This window comes from Vicugna pacos, chromosome 3 (genome assembly GCF_048564905.1).
Source record: "Vicugna pacos chromosome 3, VicPac4, whole genome shotgun sequence".
Lineage (NCBI taxonomy): Eukaryota > Metazoa > Chordata > Mammalia > Artiodactyla > Camelidae > Vicugna > Vicugna pacos.
The window spans coordinates 68,118,304-68,136,027 of record NC_132989.1 but is presented as its reverse complement, the minus strand read 5'-3'; the positions used below and the strand labels follow the sequence as shown (position 1 = coordinate 68,136,027).

The following is a 17,724-nucleotide window of genomic DNA, read 5'->3' as shown; positions in this document are numbered from 1 at the left end:
TCATTACCTTCCATGTGAAAAGCTACTGCCCCTCTGTGGTAAAACAAGAAATCTTCAGAATAACATGATTTCTGAGCTAAAGTAAAATTCATCAGTGGTGATAATTTTTTTTCATTAAACAATAAACCAAAATATCCAATTTTTATGAAATACGAATTCTAAGGCCAGAGAGTTAACAATGTAATTTTCAGGTAAATATGAGAATACTAGGCTCACAAACTACTAATGAAGAATACACATAGGGATAATGCTTTACAATGGGCTTTAATGTCTTGGTTGTTCCTTTCTTCCTTCATCTCTCCTTCATGACTGACCTTCCTCACTTCCTCCCTCCCTCCCTCCCTCCCACCTTCATTCCTTCCATCCTTCTTTTCTTCCTTCCACAACAGTCTATGAGCACTGGCTTTGTGCTGGACACGTGTACAGAGGTAACCGGGACAGATGTCAGCTTGCTGCTTAGAAAAGAAAACAGACATCAAGCAAATAAGATTTTTTATTGATGTATAGTCAGGTACAATATGTCAATTTCTGGTACATAGCGTAATGCTTCAGTCATACGTATACATATACTTGTTTTCATATTCTTTTTCATTATAGGTTATTAAAGATATTGAATATAGTTCCCTGTGCTATACAGAAGAAATTTGTTTTTTATCTATTTTTATATACAGTAGTTAATTTAACTGCATCTCTACTGCTTACTACTGAAAGAGGAGTTTGTGATGCCATGGGAGCATCTGTAGGGGACTACCCTAGGCTGGTGAGGTAGCACAGGTCACTCTGATGAAGTAACCTCGAAGTTGATTCCTCAAGGAGCGCTAGGAATTAGGCAGGTGAGGGTGGAGGGGAGGAGTGTTCCAGGCAGAGGGACAGCATCAGCAAAGGCCATGAGATGGGAAGGAGAATAGTGTTTGAGGAACAGAAAGACCAAGCCAAGAGGGAGAGGGGCTGCAGATGAGGCAGGGGAAGGAGGGAAGGGTCCTGTGACAAAGCACCTTGCAGGTCATGAGAAGAATTTGGGACTTAATCCTAACAACAATGGGAACATGGTAAAGAGTTAAAGGGTAAGTGAGTCACAGAAGACTTTTTGTGTGGCCAGGGACACAAACCATAACTCACTGTTACCAATCCACCCAGCTCCCTGAACCAGAGATGGCCAATATTCACTAGGGTTTTATAAGTCCATTCAGGAATAACCACGCATGTGCACGCAAATTCTCTTATCATCACTTAAATAATTCATGGTAGCACGCTGCATCCTTAAATCTTGTTTTTCTAACTTAACACAGCTTAGCAATCATCCCCTATCAGGAGATACAGAGCTGCCTCATTCTTTTTCTTCTCTGGACTAGACTGCCTATTGCATGCATGTACTATTATTTGTTTAACTAATTCCCTATTGGTGGACATTTAGATCATTTCAAGGCTTTTGCTAGTGCAAACAATACACAATAAGTGTTTCGACCTATACATCATTGCCACCTGTAGAAGAGTATCTGTCAGACAAATTCCTAGAAGTGGAATTCCTGGGTTAAAGACAATGTTCATTTGGAGGGGGAGGGTATAGTCCTGTGGTAGAGTGCCTGCTTAGCATGCACGAAGTCCTGGGTTCAATCCCCAGTACCTCTTTTAAAAATTTAATTTATTAAATAAATCTAATTACCTCCTCCCAGAAGAGTATGTTCATTTGGAATTTTGATAGGCATTGCCAAAATGCCTTCCCTAGAATGTTAGTGTATACAACTAACAAAGTGCTGATCCTGTATGTACAACATACACAGGGATATGAGACATGAAAAAGTGGTGTCTCAGTACGGTTTTAATTTGTACTTCTTTTATTAAAAGTGAGCTTGAGAATCTTTTCATCTGATTAAGAGCTAGTGCTTGTGATGAATTAAATATTATCTAATTAGGCCGAGAGCCAAACAGATGCCTAGAGCTTAAAATGATGTTCCATTCATTCAATAGTTTTTGAAAAACAGCTCTGCACTAGGCACCCTCATATCATAGGCACTGATGAATCAAAGATGGGTGAGACTTGATCCTGCCCCAGATGAGCTCAAGTCTAATGAGGGAGATAGATGTGGAAACATACAATTAAATGCAATATGCTATTTTTTTTAAAAAAAAGGAAGGAACACAAAAATATGGGAGCTCAGAGAAGAGCAACTAATGCTTATCTGCCAGCCACTCACACATATTTTCTTAAAATACTTAATTTTTAAAAGGCAGAGAGTTGGTGGAAGCAGATAATTAATTCTTTTTAATTTTTTTAAGATCTTGGGTTTCTTTTACAACTTGCCTCTCTACATTAGCAAAAATATCCATAATTGTTTTAATAGAACTGGGATTTTTTAAGTGTTTTAACTAAAACTGAAATTATGGTTAAGATCCCCTTCATGGAAATAGAATATGGATGACACAAAGGGGGAGGTGTCTCACCACACTGTGGCTTCATTTTAAAATCAGAGGCCACAATCAATTTTACATAAAGGCTGCCAGTTCAACCCAATGTCCCCACCCACCATGCTCCCCACAATCTACCCGGGTCAATCAAGCTGTGTTCTAATGGATTACTTTTATCTTCAAGGAACTCTTAGATGAAAACCAACATTCTGTCATTAGTTTTATCCTCAGAAAAAGCACTTTGGCACTTCAATACTTTTAAATGTTTTAAAATCTGTTTCTTCCCTCTGATCTTCACTTAATAGTAAATTAGGCATTTAGTGATACTCAGTGCAAAATAGGGCTGGAGACAAAACAGCCTCTCAGCTTCCAAATGGCACAGCAGAGAGGCAAAGGATAAAGATGCTGGCAGAAAGAGTAGTAAATACGTCTTCACCCCTCCCTTTGTTTCTCTGTGTTACAGCTAACAGGAGCTGAGGAGTTAAAGGCACCAGAGCAAGAGGGTGGCTACTGAGACCCAACACTCCAGGGCTCAGTGACAATCATCCTTCCTGGTGTTGGGCTGGGGACTGTACATGAGGGGTTAGGGCCTCTCTGAGCATGTATTTCTTACCTATGGGCAGTAAACCCTCGTCCCTAGAAAACATACTATAAGGCCTTCCTCTCAGGATTAACCAAACCTCTGAAAAAGCCAAGCACATACTCCTAAGGACATCTTCCTCTTTTTCTGTGAAGTCTACCTTAACCATCCCTCCATCAGAACACCTTCTTTCCAAATCATCATGAAAATTTGAGAAAGTTTAAGATTTTTTATAGACAAGTCTCGGATAAAACTGATATTCACATCAGGATGCATCCTTGTCAGTGGGAAAAGCCCTTCCCCCATAATACAGGAATGGCAAGTTTTCCTCAAATTATTCTTGCAATTTGCTAAGCGTTTTTATTCCACTACCCCAATCTTGTCCACAAACAGTGTGAGTTTGGTACTATCAACCCCATTTTACAGGTAGGGAACCATTTTCCTTCCCAGCAATCCATCGTGTATGGAAACAAATAGAAATGTGAAGCTGGAAAATTTCCTGTATCTGCTATTTCATCCATTATTCATTCAACAAATATTTACTAAATGTAACAATGTGTTGGGCACTATTCTACAGACTGAAGCTATAGAGGTAAAAATCCATGATCCCTACTGCCCTTTAAGAGGTTACTATTGGCGGGAGAGGGTATAGCTACAGTGGTAGAGCACGTGCTTAGCATGCACAAGGTCCTGGGTTCAATCCCTAGTGCCTTCATTTAAATAAATGAATAAATAAGTCTAATTACCTCTCCCCTCCCAAAAAAGAGGTTACTATCTAGGAAAAGGAGGAAAATGTTAAACATCTGCAATAAAATGTCATTCTTGCTAGGGTACAAAGGACCCCAAAGGAGGGAGAAGTCAAGTCCCTGTGTGGAGTAGGGAGAGAAAGTTTCATAGAGGAAAGGATTCCAACTGTTTTGAGAGCAGAATAGTGAAGATGGGTTAGTAGACAGCATGTTGAGATGAGACAGCATGAAAGTAAAATAATAAAAATAAATAAGTAAAGTAATAAAAAAATATAAAGCACTTCTGCTATACAACACTTTGTAAAGGTGAAATAATTATTCATGTATTCATCAGCAAATATTTATGCTGTTCTTAATAGAGGCCAAGTGCTAAGAATAGGAAGGTGAACGAGGCAAAAAATGTGCCCTCAAGCTTTAAGGAAATAGAAAGAGATAAATGATATAATTTCATACATGTGACAGAGAACACAAACCAGGATAAGGAGGTAAGTGTTGGTGGTATCTCTAAAGAGATGACACAGTAACAGAGACCTGCATGGAGAGCTGAAGAAACAGCATTTCCAGTAGTAGGAGCACAAGTGCAAAGGCCCTGAGGCATAAATTAACTTGGCAATTTTGCGGAACAGCAAGAGGATCAGTGTGGCTGGACAGGGTAAGTGAGGAGGGAAAGACGAGCAGGTGCAGGTAGAGGCTTATCTAAGGAGTTCAGCTTTTATTCTAGGTACAACAGAAAGCCATTGGAAGGTTTTAAGTAGGGAAGGATATGATATGCTTAGGTTTTTTAAAAACTGTTCTAACTAGCTTTGTGATGAATGGTCTAGTGGGAGCAGGAATGAAGACCATTATAGGTACAGTAGGCACCTTGTTTCAGACTACAAAACAGATTGAAAATTGAATTATCTTTCTTCCCTACTTTACTTTCCTGCACTGCCCAACTGTTTTAATCATTACACCTCTATCAGTCACGATCCGGCCAGAAGAACAGAACCTACACTAGGGAGTTCAACTGAGAGAACTGGTTACAAAGAAGTCAGAAAAGCTGAAAGAGAAAACAAAGGAAGGTGAGGCAACCCAGAGAGAGCGGAGAACGACAAGAAGCTTCCATCACCCCTCGGGTGAAAGCACAGAAGAGGCGATGTTAGGGAGCCCAAGAGCCAGGGCCACCAAGTGGGAGTTGGAACCTTGGACCACAGAAGGAGCTAGATGTACAAAGGAGACTCAGTCACTGCTGCTGATGCCACAGGGACAGGGGGAGAGGGGAGAAATACTCTGGTTTCTCTCTGCCTGCTTGCTCCCATGTGGCTCTGCCCATCCAGAAGCCAGTAGGCAAGGGAGCCAGGAGCTGTAGTTTGAGGGGATCAGCTTCCTGCGATCCCAGACAAAGAAAGGGCAGGGAAGGGGTCTGAGAGCAAATCTGAGTACTAAACAGCTGGCACAACCTGTTGACCATCTGACAATTCTGGAAACAATCATTGTCTTTATGACCTGTCAATTCAACCTCCGAAAGTCCTTCTTCTCCACCAAAGCCACTCCCCCAGTTCAAGTCTTTTTCTCTCACCTGGACAAAAGAAATAGATTTATAACTTGTTTCTCTGCCTCTGCTCTCTCCTGCTCCAAAACAACATCCAGCACACAGTGTAGACCTCCAGAATTCATTTTAAAACAGAGTTGAATGTGTCTCAGTTGGCCCACAGCTAAAATCCAGTTCCCAAAGGGAAGCCTCAGGGCCTTTGACAGCCAGCCTCCAGCATACCTTTTCCTCACATCTTCCTATAAATACAATGTTTTAGCCACAGAAGGAGAACTTGAAATTTCCCAAATATGACATGTTCTTTCATGCTCACATTCTTTGTTCACACTAGTTGGAATTCTCTTTCTGAAACCCTTTTTCCCTCCTGGCATCCTTTAAATTCTAAAAGTCACCTTCTAAATGAAAACCTGTTCAGCCAAGTCAGGTAGAAATGAATTATTCCCTCTGCTGTATTCCAACCGCAAGTTGTTCAGACTGCCTTTAGAGTACACTTACTGTGCTTATACTGCTGATGTAGGGCACTCTCTATATTGTATTTGCATTTATTTTAGCAGGATCAGTGATCCCCTTGATCAGGGGTCCAGCACCTGTTTTTGTAAAAAAAAGTTGTGTTGGCACACAGCCATACTCATTCTTTTACTGCTTCCTGCGGCTGCTTGGGCACGACATCACCAGAGTTGAGTAATGTGATGAAAACTGGATAGCTCCCCTCAAAACCTAAGATATTTGCTGTCTGGTCCTTTCCAGGACCTGAAAAAGAGTCTGCCAACTCCTGTCCTTGATGTAAAGGGATTCCTAGAACTTAACCTAATACTTTGCACATAGTATGTGCCCTGGAAAATGTTAATTGAATTATCTAAAAAGATAATAAATATGTAGTGTCAAGAATAAGAGAGAAAGCCAGAAATAAAAAGAAAGGCATATTTAAGAATAATGACACAAAAGCCAGGGGAAAAGGGGGCGCTGTCTTTATGTATGTAAGGCATTTTCATTTTCCCAGTTTTATTGCGATATAATTGACGCTCTCCATTTTATAAGTTTAAGGTGTACACTGTAATGATTTGATTTATGTATGTATTGCAAAATGTTTACCACAGTAAGGTTAGGTTAATCCACCCTGCACCTTACTTAACTACTTTTTTGTTGTTGTGGTGGTGAGAATGTTTAAAATCTACTCTCTTAGAACTTTCAGGAGAAATGTTCATGGATGTTTTTGAAACAAAACAACACAAAGAAATGATTTTCTAACTGCAGGTAAAGAATTTTGGTTTGGCCTAAGGAAGAATGTATTGAAAAGGAAAAACTTGTAAACATTTCTGTTTTGCTATAATAGAATATTCTGGAATTCTGGAAGATTAGAGGAAACATCCTATGTTGGCTATGAACTTAAGTGGGTCAGGCTTATGACTGACTGAGAGATTCTGTGGCTCATGAGTCTATGATTAAAGGAATTCATTTCTGTGGTACAATCCTAGGAGTTCCTGGGTACAGGTGCGCGAAGGGGCTGGGTGAGCTCAGCACTGACAATGCTAAAGGGCCCATTGTCTTTCTTTCAAATGTTTAGATAAGTCATCAGAAAATTACATTAACAAAATATTTTGCATGCATCTAAAAATAACTCAGCTGAGCACACTCAAACTTTTTGTGGTAGCTTTACACACTGAAGTTAATTATGTCTACATGCAAAATTGCCTGGTGAAAGATTTTACTGTTGTGTAACAAATGCAGCAGAATGCGACGTTGTGTCCTACGTGGTGGTGTTGAGTGCAGTATATGAATTTATTTAAACTTAGAAAATAATTCCTAATCACTGTTACAATCAGGAATTCAAAGTATCCAACATAAAAAATAGAATTCTGGAGGAATCTGTCCACAGGCAGACCCTTCACAGTCAAGAGAAACTCCACCCACTAAGAAAAGACAATTAAAATACAGTCAATAATTGGAGGAGTGGTGGAGGGGAGTTCTGCTCCATATACAGCAAACAAATGGTTCTTCTTGATAGACAGCTTATGCATAGTTTTTTTTTTAACTGTTGTTGCTGTTAACAGATTTTTAAAGCACTATAAGTTACAATTCTCATTCATTGCTGATGGGAATGCAAAATGGTACAGCCGCTTTGGAAGAGCGTTTAGCAGTTTCTTATAAAACTAAACTTGCTCTTAACCATATGATCCAGCAGTCACACTCCTTGGTATTTCCCAGATTAGTTGAAATTATGCCCACACAAAAACCTATACATGAACGTTTATTCATAATTGCCAAAACTTGGAAATAACTAAGATGCTCTTCAGTGCGTGAATAAATAAACAAAGCAGAACACATTTATATGATTCAGTATTATTCAATCATAAAAAGAAGTGAGCTCTCAAGCCACGAAAAGACATGGAGGAAACTTAAATGCATGTTGCTAAGTCAGAGAAGCCAGTCTGAAAAGACTATATGCTGTATGATTCCAGCTATGTGAAATCATGGAAAAGGCAAACTATACAGACAATGAAGAGATCACTGGTTGCCAGGGGTTATGGGGCACGGAGGGATGAATAGATGAACACGGAGGATTTTTTAGGGCAGTGAAACTATTCTGTATGCCACTGTAATGGTGGATGTATGTCGTACATTTGCCAAAACCCATAGAATGTACAACATTATACTATAGACTTTAGTCAATAATAATGTACCAACACTGGCTCATCAATCATAACAAATGTACCATATGAATGCAAGATATTAATAATAGGGGAATGGGAAGGTTATAGCTCAGTGGTAGAGTGCCTGCTTAGCATGCACAAGGTCCTGGGTTAAATCCCCAGTACCTCAATCAAAAATAAATAAATAAACCTAATTTCCTTCCCCCATCAAAAAAATGATATTATATTATAATAGGGGAAACTGAGAGAGGAGAGTGGATAGAGGTGACATATGGGAGATGTCTGTACTTTTTGCTCAATTTTTCTGTAAATGTAAAACTACTCTGAAAAAGTATCTATTAATTTGAATTTGTAAAGTCCTATAATAATAGGTAAAAGTTAAGAATTCAATTATTGAAATAAAAATAAAAGTGGCTGAAAAACATTAAAAATCTTGAACATTATTAGTATTACAGATGTGAACACATCAACACAGAACAATTCACCAAAACCCAGTAGGGATGCTTCAGATTAATTTCAGTCTTCACACCAAAAACATCTTCAAACTATCTTAGGTTGAAAGGACATCTTTGATCATATAAATCAATTTGTTTGCCAACGCAATATTTAATCTGCTCTGTAGACGTCTGCATTTTACCTGTCTTCTCCATCTGCACCTGTTCCCAAGAAGATAGCTAAATGTTGATTTTTTCATAAAGATTTTTTAAAAATCTTCCAAGTCTTTTTGGTTGACTTTTCAGCAAGCCCAGTAGGATCCACCTATGGGGCATAATTTTAGGGACACTTCTGCCCAATTCATAAGCTTGCCTACCTGCTCTAAAACCAGAAAGATCTAGGTGAGGAATCAAAGTGATATATTTTGTACTTAGACAAGGCTTAAAAGGCACATCCCCAGAGGAAAGCAAAGCATTTATTTCAATCCACTCTAAAATATTCTCTTTGCAAGTGCTATTATCTGTAATCAATTTCTTCATTACTATCCATACAGAAATGACTCACAAATTTATACCCCCAGCCCAAGCATTTGTCTCCTCAGGCTTCAAAACTGATTATACAACTGGCAACTTACTTTGTCCTCTTGGGAGTCCCAAAGGTGCCCAAGCTTAATGAATTCGTGCTCTCACCATTCCCCATACCCACCAATACTACTAACCTGGTTTCCTTCCATGGTTCCGTTCTCAATGATTTAGTCATCCAGTGGAACAAACCTGAGAAGTCATCCATGATACCTCCCTCCCCCTCACCTCCACACCCAAGCCATCCCCCAATTCTGTCAAAATGATCTGTTCCCAGGAGGCTCAGAGAGGCAAAGACCACACAGCCCAAGAGAGATGAGAAACTGGAGACAGAGAGACAAGCTGCCTCACTCTCTGGTGGCCTCCCAGAATCGGTTCCCATGAGCTGGCTGGCCTCACTTTCCACCTAAACAACTCTGTACTGCTCCAATAACCATGCCCTGCCCCACCCCCAGTTCAGAAGCTGGCTCACATGGATTGGGTTCCATGCAACCCAATGATCCCCACCTATAATAATGATGCCAAAAGGCATCCACCAAGGAGTAGGGATACATCTTTCAGGAGCCTCCTGGCCCTAGTGTAAGGACTCCATGCCTGCCTGAATGTCCTTCTCTTCATCCTTCCCAGGGGCCCAAGCCTCAACGTGCCTGCAAAGACTTCCCTGAGTTTCTGGGCAGTATGCAGATGAGGCAGCCACAGAATTCAGGGTGTCATGGCTCAGCTGTCTTTAGAGATAAAAGGAGAGATCTGCAAATATTCCTGGAGTTACTGCCCTTCACTGAGAACACTTCAGTGCAGCCAGAACATGATGGATTGTTTGTTTTGGTCTCCAGGAACTGAAAGAGTCTCCTCCACTAAATAAAAACATAACCCTTCAAGGCACTGCATCATTAGCCAAGCCAGCCATTTGGGGTCAAAAATACTTGGACTCAAATTCTGATTCTGCTGCTTACTAGCTCTGTGACTTGGAGCAAATAACCTCTTTGTTGCTCAAATTTCTCATGTCCTATGGAGATAGTATCTGGTTTGGTTTAGAGAGGATTCAGCAAAGTAATATATCCAATTTAAAATATTGTAAGAGGTTGTCTGTCAAAAAGAAAAACTGTCTGCTCATCTTCATCTTCTCCACTTTCTTTGTTGATCTTAATACCCTCCTAACCAGTCTACCTATATCTCTTCTAACCCCATCAAACCTATTCACCATAGTACAGCAAAAGCAAAAAGTGTAATACATGCTCTACCCTTGGACTCTTCACTATTACAGAGCCTTTAAAGATACTATCTTCTTGACTTAAATCACTCTTCCCTCTTTGATAACTCCAGTCCCTTCCCATTTCTGTTAAGCATCATTTTACAGGGAAGCTTCCCTTGGCTTTTATGACCAGGTCATCTTCCCCCATCTCCTGGCACTTTGTTCATCTTTACAGGCTCCTCAAGTTGTCAGCACACATTTATTTGTGTTATGATACTGTGCCCTTCACTAGTCTAACCCATAAAGACATGGGTTTGTCTAATTTTTTCTCCCTATTGTATCCAAACACCTAGCATAGTGTCTGATACATAGTTGCTCATGAAATAGTTACTGGGTAAATAAATGCATAAACTAAAATAGAAATAAGCAACATCTAATCCTTTCCCAAGAGTAAGCTTTATTGAGAGATACAAACTAGAAGGAGAATAAAGCATTTCCATGAATGAAAGAACAAATAGGGGGAAGAGATGCCTGGCACATAGTAGGTACACAATTTTGTAAAACTTCACCTACTATAAAACTTTCATAGAGCCACTATCTGCATTCTGTTCCTCTATGTATTGATGGAGAGCGGGACCAATGCAATGCGGTTTGTCTCCAGGATGCTAATAATGAAGTGTTTTTATTCTGTTTCTGTTTCCTGAACATGATTTGCTTTGTGTACATTTACTGGGACTACACAAGACATATCAGGCCAAATGAAAAAAAAAGTTGCAAGGATTTCCACTTTGCAAGTTGGGCAGAATGCCTGGAAGGGACGAAATTTAATTCTTCCCATTAAATGGATACCCAGATGCCTAGTCTTAAGACTCAGATAAAGAATAGCTACTAGAAAGAGAATCATCTCTAAATATGGGCCAGAGAATTCAAGATTTCAAGTTTGGCTTCCTCAGTGTGCGAGTGAGACACTCAGAGTGACAGAATATGAAGCGTCTCTGTGAGTTCAGTTAAGGACACGTCCCAATAAGGAAAAGCTGTGGGGCTTATGATTGTTTTATAAAACAGTGTGAAGGGAATTGTTCGACATTCATTTACACGTGACAGACTCACAATAATTCATTTCTTTAAATATGAAGCCCCAAATCACCCCATCTAAAATTAAGTTTCCTACCAACATTGCTTAGTAACTATACAGAGGAATGAACGCTGGCCTGGAGGCAGCACCCACAAATCTCCTGAAATAACGACACCTTCTTCCACTTACAAGAATCCTACTCAAGACGCTTGGGTTCTCATCCCCTTCCTCTGGCTCTAATGAGCTCTGTGGCTCTCACACAGGCTCAGTTCCAACATATAAAATGAGAAGGTTATGTTTTTTAAGTCTTTAAAGTCCCTTCCAGTTCTAAATTCTTTGATTCATGCCTGAATCTCTGTCAGTCGATAGGAGTATTAAGTCAACTGACTTGGTCTTCAGAGTTGCAGAAGCATTACAGAGGCTCCCAGCTCTTCGGAAGTGCTGGTTCGTAGGAGGCATATATACCACTGCCGGAAAGCGAGTAGAGGAGAAACCTGTTCTTTCCTCACAAGGGGCATGAGCAGCCTCCACAATGGGCTGATGAAGGGGTGGGGTAGGAGAGAGCAGCAGACAGGGCAAGGATGCTATGATGGTGAAGAGGCAGTTTTGCCCTCAGGTGGCACTGGCCAGATTTTCCTTAACCACTGCTCTGATGTCAGCAGGCAGGCCACTGGCCTCCACGCCTCCCCTTCTGCAGCTGTGACTCACAGGACTCAACCAAAGAGTATCAAGACTTCCATGCCCTATCTGTCATGTTCATTAAGCAGCTCTCCCTGAATCTTAAACAAAACCAAACAAAAAACTATTCTCTCCAGTAACCCTCTGGCAGGGTTTGCCACAACAGAAGGTCTGAGGCAAAGAGAAATATCTGTACGAGAAGGGCTTTTTCAAATAGAAGGGATAAATTCAAACTACTTCAATCACTTTGTGCTTCTGTCCTCAGCAGAGAAGAGAGACATTCCTTTTTTCCCCTCTGAGAGGCTTGTCCCTATTCAAGGCTTTTCCATAGGCAGGAAGACCAATGCCAACTTCTCAATCTATAGGAAAGTTTTGTTTGTCCAACTAACCTACCAGAAGAAGAGTCTAAGTTCAATCTCTTTGTCTTGTTTTATAGATGATAAATATACTGCCTTGTTTAGGACACATTTTTCAAAATGTTACCCAAAAGAGAACAGGTCAAAAGAATTTTCAAGTTTGATTCTTCTAACCGTACAATCTGAAATGTAGCAAGATGTTGTCCAAGTATAACTTGCTTAAGAACAATACTGTAAATTGAGATTTGTTCCTGGGTACACTACACATTTGTCACTTCTTGGACAAACAGTTTTGGTCAACTCCCTTCTGTTTTATTTGAATCAAAAATTCACTTTCATCCTAAACAGACATGACAAAAAAAAAAAGTTCTGTTCTGAAAAGTCTACAATATCAGCTCATTCTTTTACTATCCAGTCCTGCAACCTTACCTTGAGTATTTTTAGCCAGAGCCAATCTTTCAATATTTACTTTACGTATGTAAATAACACACATTCCTTTTAGAAATGCTACTTACATTCCAAAAAAGCTTTGAATCTGATTGCCCACTGCTGTTATTTGAGTCTTAAGCATTCTAATTCGAGTTTCTGGGTGACTGGAGACACCACCCTCATCTTATTGGATTCATTATGAATAACACAAGGATAATGACACGCGTAATTACTGCCAGACAGCTTGTCACCCTTTCTGAAGTTCCCCAAAGCAAGATGCCCCAAATGTATGCTCATAATTGTTTATTAGTTGATCAGATTACAAAGCAAACCTTAGCTTACTTAAAACAAACTGGCACTTTTTTCATTATTTAACCTGAGTTACAATGTGTCTAAATTAAACACAGAGTATAAATACGCATATCCATCAGTATATGAGCTGTTTGCATGAAGGTGCCATCATAAATAGAAGTCAACCTGCAACCAATCTCTGTTTTACAAGAATTATTACTACTGTTGAAAATGGTGAAATCCCACTAAGTAAAATCAGATTATTTTTCTTACAAGGTGAATATACTGTGTGTTTCAGTGATGATGATTCAAAAATGATCACTTCAAATTGTTTATCTTAAGATTTTGGAGAATCTAATATCTAAAATCCTACCTGCTCTCTGGTTTTCTCATCCTCCTCATATTGTAGATTAAATCTCACAACATTGTTTTGAAAGCTTTTGTCTGTCCTCTTTCTGACTCCACATCCTATTTTTATATAGTAAATTTGTGGACAATTTGATACCCAAAACTCTATGCCCATTTTCATCATATCTCCATGGTAACTACACATTCAGCCCAATGTAAAACATCAGACCAAAGACAAAAATACATAGCCAAGAAGAAACTGATTTCTAAGTACTGACTCTCTGAACCAGCCCTGTATGCTTGCTATGGATTCCATTCTCAACATCTTTGTAAGGGAATTAACTGGGCTTTTTAAATCACCCTTTTTGGAGAAATGACATAAAGTTGATATACAAAATTGTTCATTATCCTGAAGGATTGCTTAAGATGTAATGGTAAAGGCAAAATAATTGCCTAGATTGAAATCCAAAGGGAAGGCAAGTTATGAGGTCAGGTGTGGCTTCTCTATGATTTGAGCAAAACTATTACTTCCATCAAGGGAGTAATTGTCCTTTCAGCAGGAAACTCATTGGAACTTCCTTGAGTCACCTGTGAACAGTGTTGTTACAGATGTGACATTAACTTATATCCACAATCATAGTTCCATGATTTTTCAATGTAAACATTAAAAGCCCCGTATGACGATTTTATGGGCCTGCACATTCTCTTGATGGTTAAAGATGACAGGCCCCAAATGGTATTTAGCCCAGTGACAGTAACCCTGTAGATGCCTACCTAGAAGGGATGACCATCACAGCACAGTAACTCATGTGTTTATATGTCAGTTTCCCCAGCACCCATCATTATAATGTTCAGGTTTTGTAACACATCAAACATTACAACATGAGAGACTGTCAAAGGCTTACCCAAACTACAAAGCTATACTCTTGTTGGTGAATGATTCAGATAATTACAATGAAAATAGTATCAACAAGGTTCAGAAACTGAAACTAATATTAAAGAAAACAAATGAAGCTTTACTGTGTGGAAAAAGAATATAGGATTCCAGCCTAGAATCATAGACTCCTACAGTTGGAAAGTGCCATAGAGGTCATCTAGTTCAGCCACCCACCTGATACAGAAATTTTTTCTACAACCTTCTTAAGGGGCCATTCATCCTCTCCTGGCTCATGTGCAGTGCCCGAGAGTGCACTACTTTTGTTTGTTTGTTTTGGAGCGGGGAGATAATTAGGTTTGTTTATTTATTTATTATTAGAGTTGTTTTTTTGTTGTTGTTTTTTTTTAGTGGAGGTACTGGGGATTGAACCCATGACCTCATGCATGCTAAGCACTAACCCTACCACTGAGCTAAAGCCTCCCCTTCAAGAGTGCACCATTGCTACTGAGTCAGGATTTGCCTTGCTGAAACTTCCAGTCATTAATTCTGTTCCCTAGAGCTTTTAATTCAATTCTGCCATTTTCTATACGACCTAATTAGTTGGCTTTTAAAATACATACTGATAATAATAGAAGTAATAATAATAATAATAATAATAATAATAATAATAATAATAATAATAGCAAGCATTTATTGAGTACTCACTATGTGCCAGTCTTTGGACCAGGTATTTCATATGAACTATCTTATCTATTTAGTGATTATGAGTGTAAACTCTGGAGCCAGACTGAGTTAGAATTCTGGCTCTGCCACCTACTAACTGTAAGCCATTAGAAAAGTCACTTAACCCTCTGTGCTTTGGTTCCTCAGCTATAAAATAGGGATAATGAAAACAAGGCCTACATGATAGGGCTGTTATGAAAACTAAATGTTAGTGCACCTAAAGTGTTTGGAACCATGCCTGGCACATGATGAAGACAGTAAAAATGTTGTCCTGCTTGTTGCTATTGTTATTAGTATTATAATTCCATTTTACAGCTGAGGACGCTGAACTTTAATAAAGAGCTTAGGCAACTTAAGTAACAATTACCATTGTGAAATCACATCTGCAATCAGTTTATTATCCAACGTTTTTGCTACTGCTCGTGTGTTTGCTATTCCATTTAGCTTTAAATATTAGCCTATTGTTAAATAGATTCAACTCTGGGAACTCTTTTCAGTGTTTGATTTGTTCTAAGAGTTTGGAACCAAGAGTATGGTTTCTCTAAAAGAGACATTCCTAATACTATGTTCTTCCATGAAACAAAGCCATCCAGTGTTAACTGAGAGATGGTAAGAGTGTTTTTGGAAGATGATATTATAAAAAAAAGTATCGAGAATCATAAAATCATTCAAAGACTTGGATTCAATAATCCTACTCCTGGAAAGTTATTCCAGGGAAATAATTCAACAAAACAAATAAGCTGCTTACCCTCAAGTCTTTCTCATAGCGTTACCAGCTCCATGTCCTGAAACAATATTAGGGGTAAATATTAGGGGTATAGTTAGGTAAATTATAAACAAACATGAAGGAAAGTTCTGTAGCTAATTAAAGAATCATTATAACATATAACATGGAAAGAAGTTTATGATATAATATTAAATAGTGGGGAGGGTACAGTTCAAATGGTAGCGTGCATGCTTAGCATACACAAGGTCCTGGGTTCAATCCCCAGTACATCCTCTGAAAAGAAGTAAGTAAACCTAATTACCTCTCCCCCAAAATTTTTTTTAAATTTTTTAAGAATTAAATGGAAAAAGAAAAACCCAAAATTGAGTTATAATAATCGCTATTAAAATATGTGCTCTTGAATATAAAATTGGGGGAAAATAGCCCCAAAAAGGAAGTAAGTCTGGTAAAACGATATGACCACTGGCTCACTTCAAAATAAGTTTTTAAAAATATTTATACAATACTATACAGTAGTGAAAATATACTAAAACTACATGTATCAATATGAATAAATCTTGAAGAAAAAAGTTTTAGAAAGATACATAGGACGTAGTACCATTTATAGTTTTTATTTATTTATTTTTATTTTTTTCTTCTTTTTTTTTAATGGGGTGAGGTAATTTTAGGTTTCTTTATTAGTTTTTTTTTTTAAACAGAGGTACTGGGAACTAAACCCAGGACCTTGTGCGTGCTAGGCATGCACTTTACCACTAAGCTATACCCTCCCCCTTACAAAGTTTTTAAAATTTATAAATACCAAACCATATATTATTTTGGGTTACAAACATACATATACCTGTGGTAAAAGTTTTAATATTTGGATGGGAACAATAAACACCAAATTTAGGCCAGTGATTACCTCTGAGGCTTGGGAATAAAAAATGACCAGGAAGAGATTCCCAGGAAGAGACTGCTTCTTAAGCTGGATGGGGAGTGGCAGCCGAGGGGGACTGAAGAGAGATTTAAGGAGACTGCAAAACAGGCTGCGCCGGGAGAAGCCGACGTGGAGCGAAACAGCACTGTATTCTAAAACAAGATGGCGCGAGCCTGCGTGGCGCACTTGTTCTGCCCGCACATGCGCGTTGTTCATTTCTTTGTTCATACTGCTTATGTACTACTACTAGCGCATGCGCGCCTTTGCTTTTTCGGTTCATACGGCTTATATAACTGGTGCGTGCGTACATTTACTGTTTACCTATTATATAGGAGAGTTGTTGTGACCTTCGCCCTGGGTCCCACGGCCTACTCGCTTAAGGCTACCAACAGGGAGTAAACTGGTTATTTAACAATATACCTTCTACCCCTGATTCTCTACTCGCCCGAGGAGTTTGTTAAAAATAGGGGTGCCAGGGCCCCACCACTAAGGACTGACATTCAGCTGGTTTAAAGTAAGGCCTGGGCCTCAGTAATTTAAAAAGCTCCCAGATGATTCTGAGTATCCAGTTCTCACCGACTCAGTGAGAGATGAGAACTAATTTTTTTTTTTGTAGAGCTAAAATATATAAGTGATTAAAACTGATCTTCAATGTTGATATGTTTTAGCAATATAAATACGAGATTTTAAAAACGTATTATCTTGGACTCTGCTTAATTCATAAAATGAGAGAACCCTTCCGCTCTCCAAGCCTTGGTTATCTGTGGGCTCTCTGCTATCCACAGTACAAAGAACCCGGCATGTACATTATGCAAGAATGGAAACCAAGCCCAAACAGATCAGGGAACCAGTACTGTTTAAACTGTCATGCCAGCAACAGCACAACTGAAAATGACACCCCCACAGTATTGTTTTCCCTGCACAGCGAATTTCACAAGAGCTCCCTTGTAGAGGGTGACATCCTCCTCCTCTGGGCCTCTCTCTGACTGTAATAAAGGAAAGAAGAGAAAGAAGCCAATCTGTTATGTCTCTGCAAGGCAGGCTTGTCAGATTTCCATGAGGCCAGGCCAGCGGGTACAGTGGGCCAACAAGGAAGATAGCCGACTGCCTTCGAAGGCAGTCAGTTCTGAGGATGGTCTTCAATCCCCAAGCAGAAGCCAAAGGAAGCTACAGTGGCCAAGT

General features: G+C 39.2%; 1 long non-coding RNA gene across 1 annotated transcript; it reads right to left on the bottom strand.

Annotated features, from left to right (window-relative positions):
• Window positions 1-245: 245 nt before the first annotated feature.
• LOC140695643 (uncharacterized) lies at window positions 246-16,722 on the bottom strand. Its single transcript, XR_012071367.1, has 3 exons — window positions 16,528-16,722; window positions 15,648-15,684; window positions 246-452 (listed from the first exon to the last, which is right to left on the bottom strand). It is a non-coding gene; the product is annotated as an uncharacterized lncRNA (long non-coding RNA).
• Between the last annotated feature and the right edge of the window lie 1,002 nt (window positions 16,723-17,724).